General features: G+C 45.9%; 1 pseudogene; it reads right to left on the bottom strand.

The window, feature by feature from the left end:
- Window positions 1-3,218: 3,218 nt before the first annotated feature.
- LOC149326315 (uncharacterized) lies at window positions 3,219-4,184 on the bottom strand (annotated as a pseudogene).
- Between the last annotated feature and the right edge of the window lie 10,338 nt (window positions 4,185-14,522).

Here is a 14,522-nt window from a genome sequence, read left to right on the forward strand (position 1 = left end):
ACAGATCAGCTTCAAAGGCACCAGCCCACTAGGCCATCGCCACATTTTTATAAGTACTTATTACACTGAAATTATGTTCTATTTACATGAACTATTTACAGAAGATTTCGGGGAATGCAAGAAAGACAGCTCAAAAGAGAGATCAACTGAGCACCAGACAGGAGGAGCACATAACAAAGAGGGGAATGCCACTCCGGTTTAAACACGGTCTGGTCGTGCACTTCCCTGATATGACCAATCGTTTGACAGAACTGAGATTTTGTCGAAACAACTCACTCACAGTGCGGTTCATTTTCCCTCCCCCTATTTACCGCTCATTGTACTTTGGACTGCCAGGCCATGATGTCCTTTCGCGGGTGCGAAAAATGTTACTTTGACCGTGGACTAAAACTTTCTTCTGCCAGTTATACATACAGAAATATTGTCCGTAAAGACTTGGCTTGACAAAAAAGGCAATTTCGTGGCATACGTTAACTTCTGCCCCTGTGATGTTCCTGAAACAATTGAACATTGCTCCACCAATTGTAAAGACGCAATTTTGTCCTGGGATAGCTCGCAACGGACTTGAAAAAGCACATTTGTTTGACTTCTCATGCCACACGATACATTACCGGAGTACAATATGTTGATGGACCTCCTTACGCTTTTTTTTTATTGGACTACACAACTGATGGAATACTAGGGTAGCGCCACAGCCGAACACTCTTTGTGTTAAACTACACTACACTCTCGCGCTGTGCATTTCCACCTGCTCCGTCCTGCGACACTGCACGCCCATCGTCGTCTTCTACGTAGCACCAACCTGATTCGAAAGCAGTAAACATTCTCTGTAGTTTTTTTTTCTTATAGAACACCTATATAATGCGCAATATAATGCGTATAATTACAGATCCGCTTGCGTATGGGTTTAGGATAGTAGGTGCAATTGCTTTGCTCTTCGGTTTGTACTAGGTCTCCTCGATTTGGCTGTACTTCCTGTCCTAGTTCCCAAAAGTGCCGGGCCAGTGCAGCAGCAGTTCTTCCAGTGAGAGTGTAGCTTGACCCTAAGACCTTCGGTGCAGCAGTCAAATCGAGGGCAAAAGTGCAGAGACGTGCCGGCCTTCGTCTGCTGCGGTAAATGTTTGGATGTTGGCATTTGTCGCGTGCGTTTACATGTGCGTGGTATTGTGCCTGTTCAGCGCTCAGCACTGTGCAGTTGTTCGAAATGAAGCATTATTTGGCAGCGGCCATTGAACTTGTTGACTCTGACAGCGACGAGGAATTTGAGTTTGCGCTTTCTGTTGCGTTGGGCAAAGTGGCGCGAATCATCTGTCACCGAGTCAATGGGTACTTTGTACAGGTGACAACTAAAAAGTTTCGAGGGGGCACTTTGGCGACCTAAAGTGCTATGAGGCGAAAGCTTTTCCCGCAACGCTTTCCAGCTTCCTTACTTAGACAAGAACTGCATATGCGTTGGCAAGAAGTCGGCGTAGTCGGCGTAGCTGCCTGTCAAGACATTTCTGAATGACAAGGAGATGTTTGTACCCTGGAATGTGAATTGCCGTCTGTGTAACGTGCCTGAGACAATTGATCATTGCTTCATCCTGTGCCGTGATGCGATGTTCTTTTGGGACATACTACAACGAACTCTTAAGAAGGACATTGAAATTACACCATACACTATTAGATTTCTGCCTGTTGGCAAAAACTCTGTTGTGCCTTATGATCTGTTTGTGTTGATGGGACTATTCAGTCTTTGGAAAAGCCGTATGATGGACAGACATGCCGAGCCACCAAGATCGTCCAAATCTGTGTTTCGTGAACAGTGCGCTTTGGTGAGGAGTGTATATTCTGCACGCGAAGAACCTCCAAGCTGGCTGCCGTGCCTAGATGCATGTGTGTGCCTCCCTGAATTTTGATGTTTTTATGGGGATGCAGTGTTGAGTTAGGGCTATGGCGGGCTCGTATTAAGCAGCCCGGTAACTTGAGACGCGAACCAGTTTGATTGAAGTTTTCCCCCTTTTTACGGAAGTTCTTCCATGCAATAAAAAAAAAAGTCGGCGTAGCAAAGTGGTTAGCACGCTGGGCTATGGAGCTGAAGGATGGTGGTTCGATTCTCACCGTGTACAACATTTTAGGATTTTTTTTTCCAAACTTTCACTTCAGATGTAATGGACGGACGGACAGAGTCATGGCCACGGGTATGAGACATTAAAGGCTTCCGCCTTAATACTTAGACTTTGAATTCAAGAGGCTGTTCAGGCTGTCGCACGAGACATTTGACAGTTTGTGCGCATGGTTCCTGCGGTCGCCCTTCTACCCGAAAAGTGTCTCCGGTCGTCCGCAAATCACTGCAGAAAAGAGTTGCCTTGTAACTTTGAGCTACCTTGGAGTACAAACAAGCATGTACTCGGCCGCTGACAGATTTGACGTTTCTGAATCGTCGGTTGCACTGTGCATGCAGCGGTCACTGAACTTTCTGCAAGCAGTTAGCGCTGAGGTGATATGCTGGCCGAGCGCTGCGACATGGCTCGCAGCGAAATTGACTTCCCGAGAAAAAGCGGCGAGAAGGGGTCCCGCGACGCCGTGGGTGCATTGATGGCAGCCACATTGAGATTCTGAAGCCAGACGACTCCACTGCTTCATACATCAACCGGAAAAAGTGGCCTTCAATAATCCTTCAAGCAGTCTGCAATGATCAGAACAGGTTTATCGATGTCTTTATTGGTTTTCCTAGTTCTGCACATGATCCACGGTTATTGAGAAAGAGCATATTCTTTGAGGAAGCTGCAGCCAAATGCGGAGACTCTTATATACTCGGAGATTCCGCAGATCTCCTATTGCCTTGGCTTTTAACACCATACAAGGCTCAAGTTTTCCTGCATGGAAGAAGCGATTTAACAAGTTTCGCAGCCAACAGAGAGTTGCCATTGAGAACACCTTCGGTCTTCTGAAGCGACGCTTCAGATGACTGTATCTTGTCGATGCAAAGACAATTATGCAGTGTTGCCGTATAGTCATGTGAGCATGTGTACTCCATAAAATGTGCAATTTTGAGAGGGACTTCATTGCAGAGCTTGCAGACCTGCCTGCTTATGATGATGCTGGTAATGATGAAGAGCTGAGTGAGACTGACACAAATGCAGGACACTGTGAAAGCCAAGGGAAGGTAGTAGCCCAGCACCAGTGCTGACCGAAAAAGAATGCACACAGGAGCAATGTGAACTTGAACTCGATGCTCATTTATTTGCCTCAGCAGCTTGCACTACGCGTTCTAGTGACTCATCTTCTCCTCCTGCTGCTGTTTCTTTTGTGCCTTGGCGTCTTGCAGCACCTTTACGAGGCTGCCGATTGCAGTCCTGTCCTGCCGACATCTTCTAGCTGGTGTTGCTTCGGTGCTGCGGGAGGGCATAGTTGGTTCCTCTTCAACATCAGCAGGCCCATTGTAGGGCAACATGTTCTCTTCTTCCCTATTGCTTTCATTACTAAAGGTTCATTAATTTCAAGATAACAAAATTGTTCGCTCCATGCTATAGCTATACAAGAAGAGTGACAGAGGAATTTGCTTTAGGTAGCTTGGTTTCTTGCCATTCCTGTAAGGAGAGCAGCGTACATAGCGTATTTAAGAGCTGGAGAAGTCACTATAAAGTGAAGTAAAAAATTAATTGCAGATTCAAGAAAGTCATCTTTATCTGAATTGTACAATAATCAGAATTCGTTAATTAGTGAAGATTTCTGTGTACAGGCCCGCATGACAAACACATGCATGCCAGCATGCGAAAGCAACTTAAAACCACAACTAAAACATGCCAGTTCACATTGTGTGAACATAATAAGATGGCACAGTTTTAAAAAATTGCGTTCTAGAAAAAAAAGTTAAATTGTCAACTTATGCAACTACTCTTCCTGGTGCGAGCAATGCCACAGGGGTAATATGGTGCTCTTTCTCCTGCACTTCGCAGAGTTCTCTGTCAAGAAAATACAATGGCAGATTATCTTCTGAGGATATCTACGTGAACAAACTGCAATGTCTGCAGTCCATGCCGTTCGTACAAGCAGCTTGCTTGCGAATGGCCAGGTGAATCGTTCTTTGCTTTAGATTTTTTATGCGCTGTTTCCATTGTTTTCCATTTATTTTCCACCTGCAGTGGTGTGATGTGGCTGCCAAGTTCACAGTTTATTTGATGCGCAAGTTTTTGCCGCATGACCGTTTTGTCCTGAAAAAAAAACATTTTGCCAAGCGTTAGTAGCTTACTATTATATAAGTTCTTGCATATGGATAGCATAAGTTACAGCACGTTCCAAGCTTATACCATAGACATGTGTGCTTTTGTGTAACTTTTAACATCAAAGAAGAGATGAAACTGAGAAACAATGAATGATCTGCTTCAAGAAGTAGATAGCAAAATATCCATTGCCAGTTCGCCAAGCCATAACTTACGGCTGAGAAAGTGTGCATCTAAAATTCAGCAAAAAATTCAGAAGGGTTAACGACACAAAGTGCACCAATGGTGCATTGCAGAAATCAGACACCTGCGCTATCTGGTACCCGTCATTACGGCATTTCACATGCTGTGACTTACCTAAAGCCACCCTTTTTGCCAATGCTACCTTTGGCTTCCTTTTACTTCGTGATCAGGAATCGAGACTTGGTCTCGCTCCATGATTCGCGTTCACCGTCGCCAGGCGGTGGCGGCGAACCACGACATGGAGGCACAGGTGACGTCGTGGGCTGCCGAAGAGGTGGTGGAGTTAGCTGACTGGCACCCTCAACGACAGCCGGTACCGTGGGTGGAGGTGTGCTGGGCTCTGCCACATACAGCACACTGATGCGAAGGCTGCCTGGCCAAATAAAACTTGCAGCACGTCACAAACGGCGACACAGTTAACCAACAACAGTACTCACCTTCAGTCTCGTAAAGGAACCGATCATCGCTCCGCATGTGCGAGCCTTACTCGTCAACCACGACATATACCGGTGTTACGTGCTTACACACGGACTTGCACGAAGTGAACTCGGCGAAATGGTAGTGCAGAAGTGTAGAAAAACTCGTGCAGTGCTTGGCCAGATCGAGTGTCGAAGTGCAGGTGGCGTTGGTTACACCAACAAATCGAGTGCGCGAGTGTAGCACTGCCTGCACTAGTGTAGAAAGTGTAGCCAAATCGAGGAGACCAACTGCTTAAAACCCTGCAGGACTTGCATCCACAGTGTTGTTTTTGCCTCCTTGAAATCGCAACCTTTACTTTCCTTCTATTTTTCTTTTTGGAAACTGCCTGGTACTCAGGCTCCCAGCACCAGTCATTTGTCTTTTGCAGGAGCTGTGGCAACAAGCTAGCTAGGCTTTCAAGCTATGACAAGAGTTCTGCATTAAAGTGGCAAGTCCCGTGAATTTTTGCAGCTCACTGACCATTACTGGGCCTGTTCTCTATTGAATGATTGTCTTCTGGTTTCATGCCTTGTTCATAAAGCATGTAACCCCAAAGCTTTGAGTTTGTTGACTCTAAATGCACACTACCAGTTCACTTTCAGTTTGTCTTTCTTTGGCATTTCCAGTACCCTGCCTAGGCATTCGTTCTGTTCCATGTCCTTGCCATATGCAGTGGCGTCTGCTTAGACATTGCTTGTTTCTGCGCAGCGTAGGAGCGTTTGACTGGATTTTCAACCTGTATAGCTCACTGTGTCTGCAGAAGCTAGGTTGTGTACTAGGAGGCCTCTTAGAGTTCCAGCTGGTGTTACTGCAGTGTTAGGTACAGTTTGGTATCTCATTTGCATTGTGCATGTGGTTACTTCAACTATCGACGTTGTGTATCCGTCTTTCGATGGCTTTCTTAGCTTGTCTCAAGTCCACATAAGGCCAAATGTTGTTGTTGCTCTTGCAGATTGCTACAATAGGTGAGGCACCCAAGGTGTTGATCCTTGAATTGGTTTTATGGCATCATGTAGGAGAAAGTGTTGAATTTCTGCTTCCGCTTTGTTTCATAGACATAGTAGTATCCACGTCGGGGCTTGTGCTGCTAGTTGCACATTACTGTTGATGTGCAGTTTTTGCCATCTAATGAAGCTACGTTGTGGATGGGCCCAGGATCATGGCCTGCTCGGGCGGTCAGGCGAGCGCTACGAGACTCGCCTGTAGTTGCTGTCGCCGGAGCTGGTAGAGCTGTGGAGACGTTACCGGCAGCGTCGCGGCAGTGGTAAAGGAGGTCCGCTGTGGTGCGGGTTGTAAGGAAGTAAGACTGCAGGTCGAATTTACGCATTAAAATTCATGAGTTAAAGGGAAGAAATAAACGAGGCGGCATTTGCAGGAAAGGAAACTCTAATTTTAAGTATTGAAACCAAACGGGAAAAAGAAAACAAGAGACAAGAGAACAAGGAGGAAAAAGAAAAGGAAAACAAAACACTCGCGAGAATAGAGTCAAAATGGAGAGTCACACTTAAATTTCTTTGTGACCCAGCGATGAGCCTGGTGCGTCGAGCGAGGAGGCGTGGCTGGGCGTCGGGGCAGTCTTTAGGCACGTATCGGGTTCCCTTCGTTGACACCCGGTTGGCGGCGTTCTCCACGGCGGCCTCCACGCTGCCGTAGAAAATAATCAGCGTCTGCGTACTCCGGCACGGCCCCCAGGTCAGGTAGCCCGGGTATGCAGCGGAGATGTCAGAGGCGGCCCGTGTCGAGAAGCTGTCCGCTGGGCGGGGAGAGAGGCGCCTGAATCTGATGGCTGAGGCTCCTGACGACGGCTGTCCGGGCCTGGTCGCCCGGACGTCTGCAGCTGAGGCCCAGGCCTGGGAACTCGGGGAGCCAGCAGAACACGTCCGCCTCCGTCGCCGAACGCCCTCTTCCTCTTCTCCCCCGCACGTTCTCTCTCTTCCACGTATTCCTTTCCTTTTCTTTTTCGTCCGCCTCCCGTGCGTCTTCTGTCGCCGCAGTGTGGCGCTGGCTCCTTACACGGGTGCAGGCAGCTGGTTCCTGGGGCTGACTCAATGCAATCGAGCCCTGAGCAAAATAGGAGCCCCGGCACTTTGGACACGCTTCTTTCACTTCAACTCCACTTCCAGTACTGTTTGCCCACGCCGCAGTAGTCCACTATCCACATTATTACAGAAGCGTTCTTCATGCCTTTTCTTGGATTGACCATCTACGTCCCGTGGCTGCATTGTAGAGTTCGGTCTGGTTTCATCTGATGTGTTCGATACCTAGGTTCTCGGAAGTATCGCATACTATTAGTGGGAGATAAACGCTGCTTACTTGTGAATGTTGCTTGCTGCTGTTTTTGTCCAAATATAATTTAACTAATGGACTGTCCTGATGTTGCCAGCGGTGTTGTAGAATCATTTGACAATACCTCCCTTTGGAACACCAACTTCGCGGTGTTTTAAAACGAAAGCTTTACTACTTGCACTTTCAGCCTTTGCCGTGGCGCGGCGGTGCCACCATTGACCTTTAGTTGACCTCTGTGTGACGTCATGTGTGACATCACGCCGAAGAGAAGGGTGACCGACTCACGCCGTCGCAAGCCGCGGCGGTGCCACCACCGGCGCCTAACTCCTGCGCTCTCCGCTAGGAGCGCAACAGGTGTTTTTTGACGTCGCGCCGATGAGAATGGCGACCGACTCGCGCCGTCGCAAGCCGCGGCGGTGCCACCACCGGCGCCTAACTCCTGCGCTCTCCGCTAGGAGCGCGATTGTGGCATTACGCTGAAGAGATTAGGCTCTACTCACGTCGGTAGAAAGCAGTAGCTGTGCCAACCACCAGCGGCTTAACATTGCTTCGCGATCTCGTGCCGTCCGTGTGCGACGCCGGTGCACATGAACGGCGGCCTGACTGCACTGGATTGTACTGGACTGGATTGGATTAGAATAGATTGGATTAGATTACATTATAATACATTGGATTGCATTGGATTGGATTGTATAACAGATGCATCGCTACAAGTCTAACCACAAGCACCACCACCAGCTACACTACCAGCTGAACCATGGCGTAGGTACGGATATTGCTTTCGCAATTACCGGGCTTAACCAAGCTAAGCCACAGCGAATTTTTTCTTCAGCCGTCCAGATTTCTCATCGCTGGCTCTCTTACTGTATCGCCAGAGTGAATGGTGAATGTTATCAGCACGCCCTGAAGCTAAAGTTTCTCCTAGTGCACGCACTTGTGCCGCCGTACGTATGCCAGTCCAAGCTAACGTGTCTTGCACCACCTGGCTGACCTGTTATGATGCCTGCGCCCACAGCTTTTGCCTAGTAGTTCGAGCATCCAGCTTGCATGCAGAAGGTGCGGGTTTTTATCCCCAGTGCTGTTGGGTACCTGGCAATGATACAGTGGGTTCAAGCTTTCCCATGGCCTGGTGCACGGCTTTTTTTGGGGTAAACTGCTTGGAATATGGGTCTTTGACTCCACTTTGAGTAGACGAAGACAACTTTAGACATGGCACACATTAGCCACAGATGTCCTTGCTCCATAAAATCCACAAAGATCATCGTTATGATCCTTTCTTCCTGCCAGCAGCGGGGAAGTGATCCTGCAGATAACTGTGGGAACAGGCAGACGCTGAGAGTTTGTACACCAATGAGGCCCAGGGAACTTTCCTTCACTGCAGCTGAGGCGATATACTTTGACTCCTTTCCACTTAGCAACAAAGTTCAGCCTGTTTGACATGGTGCCTCTTAACACCATTTTCTTGCATCCAGTCAGCAGCGTTGAGCATTCTGTGGTGGTAAACTACAAGGCCATATTCTTCAAAGCCTAGTTTGCATTCATGGAGTTGGTCATGGATTTGGCTGGTGGCCAATTCGGTGAAAGCAAGATCCAAGGAGCTTTCTTCAAGGCCATACTATGACTATGATGGGGTTCCTGATACTAGTTAGTAGAACGTTAAGTTGGTCGAGTTGGTATAGGTTCATGGTTGAAAAACAGCGCACAAAAGACTAGACACAAAAGTAAAGGCGACGACAGGACAAGCGCTTGTCCTGTCGTCGCCTTTACTCTTGTGTCTAGTCTTTTGTGCGCTGTTAGTGGACTTTGTAGTGCGAAAGCACTATTAGCCTCCTACACCACAAAATCCGAAGGAGGACATGAAGCCTCTGAGATAGTCACGTGACAGTGTGGCGTCAGCAATATGAGGCCGGGACGATTCAAACATCGGCTGATTTATTGGCATTAGTGCCAGGTTTCGATGCGCTGCCTTGGGCCAGCCGGAACAGAATCACGAGGCTCCAGCGCGAGGAGGAGGCCAACCAGAATGCTCCTTGGTGTCGTCTTTGGTGGCAGCCATTACTACCTGTGCTGTGTGAGGCCGGTGGTGCTACTGCAATAAGCCCCCCTGCTAGTGAAGGAGCCCGGCGTAGTTGGGAGCCGGAACGAGACATGTCGCTCCTGTGGAGTAGCATAGGCTAGATGGCGCAGATGGGCAGCCGGCCGTTTTCGGCAGAAAAACCGCACAGGAAGATGTACTGGGGAGAACGGCCTCTATGAAGGCTGGCTTCAGGCGGTCGGTAGAAATCGAATGAGGGCATCCTTGAAGGTCCACGATGAAAAACTTCGAGTGTCATTCGGCGACATGAAACAGGCCGTAGTATAATCGCTGAAGCGGTTTGCTGGTGGAGTCTTGCCGAATGAAAATGTGAGTGCAAGTTGAAAGCTCAGGAGGAACGTGCGAAGGTGGACGAGTCGTGTGGAGGAGCAGCAGCTGGAAGAGGACTACAAAATCTGCGAAGCTGCGTGACGTAATTCGTGGGATCGGGGCTTGGAGAGGAAACAGTGACGTCGAAAAATTTACCAGGAAGACGGAGGGGTGTGCCAAAGACAAGCACTGCCGGAGTGCAGCAGAGATCTTGTTTCAAAGTAGCCCGGGGGCTAAGCAGAGTAGTATGCAGTTGTGCTTTGAGGGCTGTCTTTAGCGAACGATGGAACTTGAAAACTTGAAAAAAAACTCGAGAAAAACTTGAAAAAAATGTAGCAAGCTTACATGAACGAATAAGTGGCATAGAAACTCAAATGGCTTCTCTTGGTTCATTGAAGGCAGAAGTAAGTGGCCTGAAATCAACTATAGCTGAACTAGAACAGAATGTTTCCAGCCTCTTGAATAAGGTTGATGATTTAGAAAACCGGAGTCGAAGGAATAATTTGATAATTTATGGCATTAAAGAAGAGAGCACTGAAACATTTGATGATCTTAGCAAGAAGATAAAAGAGAGTGTGTTTCTTGAAAAGCTTGATTTAACCATTAGTGGAATTGAACGCCGTCATAGGCCGGGAAAGAAGAAAGGTGGTGATCGTCCAGTAATTGTGAGGTTTTTAGACTACCGTGAAAAAGTATCGATAATGAAAGCCTGTCCCAAACTCAAGGGCTCTGAAATATCGATTTCAGAGGATTTTTCTCTTGGCGTTCGTCAGATAAGGCAAATACTATGGGAAAGCTCTGCAGAGGAAAGGTCGAACGGTGCGAAGGTCAAGTTATTCTTCGATAAATTAAGTGTGAACGGGTCTTTATTTGCCTGGGAAAAAACTGAAAACAAGCGTTACAGGATTACCAAATTTCCAAAGGTAAAAACTTGCGCAAACAGTAGAAGAAGAAGGAGACGGTACAACAGGACAACAGGTACAACAGGACATCCTGTTGTACCGTCTCCTTCTTCTTCTACTGTTTGCGCAAGTTTTTACCTTTGGAAATTATGAACCAACTCGCCCAGAAGAAAGTACTTATTGGAGGATTACCAAGCACACCTGACAGAACAAAACTAAAAAAGATTGTTTTCGAGTTTTAAATACTAACTGTCGCAGTGTTGTTAATAAAGTCGTTGAGCTGGAAGGTCTCTTACTTACGCATGACCCTGATGTAGTAGCGCTGACTGAGACGTGGTTAAGTGAAGATATATATGACAGTGAATTTGTCCCAAATAACTACCAGGTCTTTAGAAAAGATTGTGAAATAGAGGTGGGGGAGCTGCCATACTATACAAAGCATCTCTGCAACTTATAAGATTACCTGATGTCACCGGAGTCGAGGGCATATTCTGCCAAGTTTATGCTGATAACATCAAGTATTTACTAGGCGCCATTTACAGGCCCCCTAACTCTCCTGTCACTGTCTTGCACCATTTAAAAGAGTATATCCAGTGTCATGTAAAACCGGAAGACAGAATAATTATTACCGGTGATTTCAATTTCCCGAATATTGATTGGTGCACTTTTTCTTCCCAGTCCTGTAATTTGATGGAAAACGAAATGCTGTACCTTGCCTTAAACTTTGATCTGCTGCAAGTTGTAAATGAGCCTACAAGAATACAGCACGGTTCGATGTCCATCCTAGATCTCTTTTTTCTAAGTGGCAACATTATGGGAAACATCTCTTGTGATGTTGTTACTGGTATATCAGATTATAAGGCAGTTTTATTGTCACTAAATGATGTTTCTTTAAAGCATGAAGATGCTCTTCATTCTTTTCCAAATTTTTCACGGGCAGATAATGAGTCCATCATTGACATTCTTGACCTTCGTCGACGATTTCCAAACGAATCCTTGCAGTATTAATGACTTGTGGCTCATCTTCAAGAACATGGTTCATGAATGTATCCGGCGTTTCGTGCCGAAAATATCTAAGCAGTCTTGTAGCCGCAACCCTTGGATCAGCAGAGAGACGCTGCACCTGCAGCGTAGACTAAAACGTCTTAAAAAGCGAGCGAAATCAGCCACCCCTTCCATAGCCCGTGTTATTGAGGAGGTGTCACAACAATTAAAAGATCAGACTTTACTTTACAGAGAAAGATATTTTGGTGTCCCCCTCCCATCATTTATTAAAAAATCTGAAAAATTCTGGAGGACGATTACCCCGAGTTCCCGCAGTGCCGACATGTTTGTAATAGATGGAAAATGTATACGCGATGATAATGCAGCCTGTGTAGCCTTTAATAACCGCTTTAAAACTGCTTTTACTGCTGGCAATGGTCACCTCTCATCATTCAGTCTGTCTTTACCCCCTATACCTGATGTTACTATATCTGAAAATGGAGTGTTCAATTTGCTTCTAACTCTTGATATTAAGAAATCGTTTGGCCCAGACGACATCCCAAATGCCTTTCTGAATCAGTACGCGCAATGGTGTTCCAAGTATCTATTTGTCATTTTTAGAAGGTCCACAGAGGAAGGCGCCCTACCCGATGACTGGCGAGTTGCCAGAGTTAAACCTTTGCATAAAACTAGTGACAAAACACAAGTGCAAAACTATCGCCCTATTTCACTTACTTCCACAGCGTGTAAGATACTTGAGCACATTATTCATAAACATTTATCTACCTTTCTTGAAGAACATAACGTAATATCGAAAGCTCAACATGGTTTCAGGAAAGGATATTCGACATGTACACAGCTAATACAAACAATTCATGATTTTTCAGAAGCCATAAACGAAGGAAAACAAACTGACGCAATATTTTTAGATTTCCGCAAGGCCTTTGATACGGTTTCTCATAACAAGCTAATATATAAATTGAGTTCTGTAATAAAAAGCGATAAACTAATAACCTGGATTAAGGCTTACCTGAAAAACAGGCGCCAGTTTGTTACACTAAATGGTGCCTTCTCACACAGCATTCCAGTTGAATCTGGAGTTCCCCAAGGATCTGTGCTTGGACCGCTTTTGTTTATTATATATATTAACGATATCGTCCAAGATCTCTCTGTTAATGTAAAGTTATATGCTGATGATTGTATCCTCTATGAACGAACTAACTCGTGAAGATCAAATCAGGCTAAACAATGACTTTCGGAAGGTAATGCGCTGGTGTGATAGTGGCAAATGGTGATAAATAACGCTTAAAAGGAATCCTCTTCTCTACCAGTATGGTACTTCCGATAGTGCACTCTCTGAGGTAACATGCAACAAATATCTAGGCCTATGGATTTCCAATAATCTTTCCTGGAACAAACATATTGATACCGTCTCGGCAAATGCTCTGCGCAAAATATTCTTCTTGAGGCGTGCACTACAGTTCGCTACTCCTGAGACACGTTTCCTTGCGTATAACACTATTGTGCGGCCAATCTTAGAATATGCCGTAATGATCTGGGACCCATATACCAAGATTAACATTAACAAATTAGAAAGGATTCAAAATAAAGCAGTAATATTTATTAATAATTCCTATGGCCGCACCTCTATCACTAATCTTCTTAAAAAGAGTTACTTACCATCCGTTACTGATAGAAACCGTATTTGTCGTTTGAAATTCTTTTTCCAGTTAATTCATGGGCAATGCAACATTGACATCTCGAAAATTGTTAGTTACTCTAGTGGTTATGCAACGCGCCTGAGACATGCTCTTTCCGTAAAACCTTTATCCACAAGAACGAACTGCTACAAATATTCCTATTTTCCTAGAACTATTACCGAATAGAACAACCTTGCTGGTCATATAGTCGAAGAGAATAATTTGTCCCATTTTGAGGCGCTGCTGCAACAAGTGACGAAATTTTGAGTGTTCGGTTGCTCAGTAATTTCTTCTTATTTACTTAATTATAACCTGTTATATGCTTGGCTCTATGACTGCAGTGTATGTACTCTGATGTTGTCAAACGATACAGCACAGTGTGATGTAGTAATTTCGCTGCTGGTGACGCCTTGTCTGCTGTATTTTCTTTTTTTGTCCTTTGGTGTTACACACATTATGTACCCACCCACCTGCGATGGTCTTGTTGTTCAAGACTGCAGTATTTATAAATAAAAAAAACCTTTCAATCATGTCGTTGGCGATAGGATGCTAAGCGTTAGTGTGAATTCGAGGCGTTCCTAACAGGTCCGTAAGATTCTTGAAAAGGGAAAATTCAAACTGTGGGCAATGATTGGTGGTGACAGTTGAGGGAACCCCGTATCGTGACACCCACCCAGCGGCGAACGTTCTGGCCATGGTGTCACTGGTGGCACTGGGGAGAGGGAAAGCTTCGGGCCAGCGAGTGAAACAGTCGATGCACACAAGCAGAGAGGAATATCGCGCAGAAGGTGGCCAAGGGCCCAAGGTATCGATGTGGGCGTTGTCGAAACGTGCTGATGGCGGAGGGACCAAGCCGAAAGATGTCGTGTGTCGCTGTGTCTTATATCCTATTTACACGGCCGGCTTAACCATTTGCGCGTAACCATGGTTAGGCGGAATTAACCATAGTTGTCGCGAACCTCAGTTCGGCGGTGTTACACGGGAAAACCTGTCTTCGGTTTGTCCAGTGGCGCTCGTCACGTGGCTGCTGCTCAAGAAACATTTATAACACTCATTTTGTGACAGCAATATAAAAAATTGTAAGGAAACACAAGGCTAGGAAGTTCTTTTACTAATAAACTTTGGTGTCGTCTGTGGAACATAATTTGTTGCCGGAGGTTGCTGAAATTCAAACAGAACATGAAAATAGTCTTACAACATTGTGTGCAGTCAACTCCGCAGCCGACGCAAAAACCAAGTCAATCCACCTGTTTTGCTTCGCTTCGTCGCTCCGTGCTCTGTTATTCTCTTCCAGTTAATCTTTTTTCTCGTGTCTTAAGTGTATATTAGTATTTTAAGT

Source organism: Amblyomma mixtum, chromosome 10 (genome assembly GCF_055824585.1).
Source record: "Amblyomma mixtum isolate Tamu chromosome 10, ASM5582458v1, whole genome shotgun sequence".
NCBI classification, from domain to species: Eukaryota; Metazoa; Arthropoda; class Arachnida; order Ixodida; family Ixodidae; genus Amblyomma; species Amblyomma mixtum.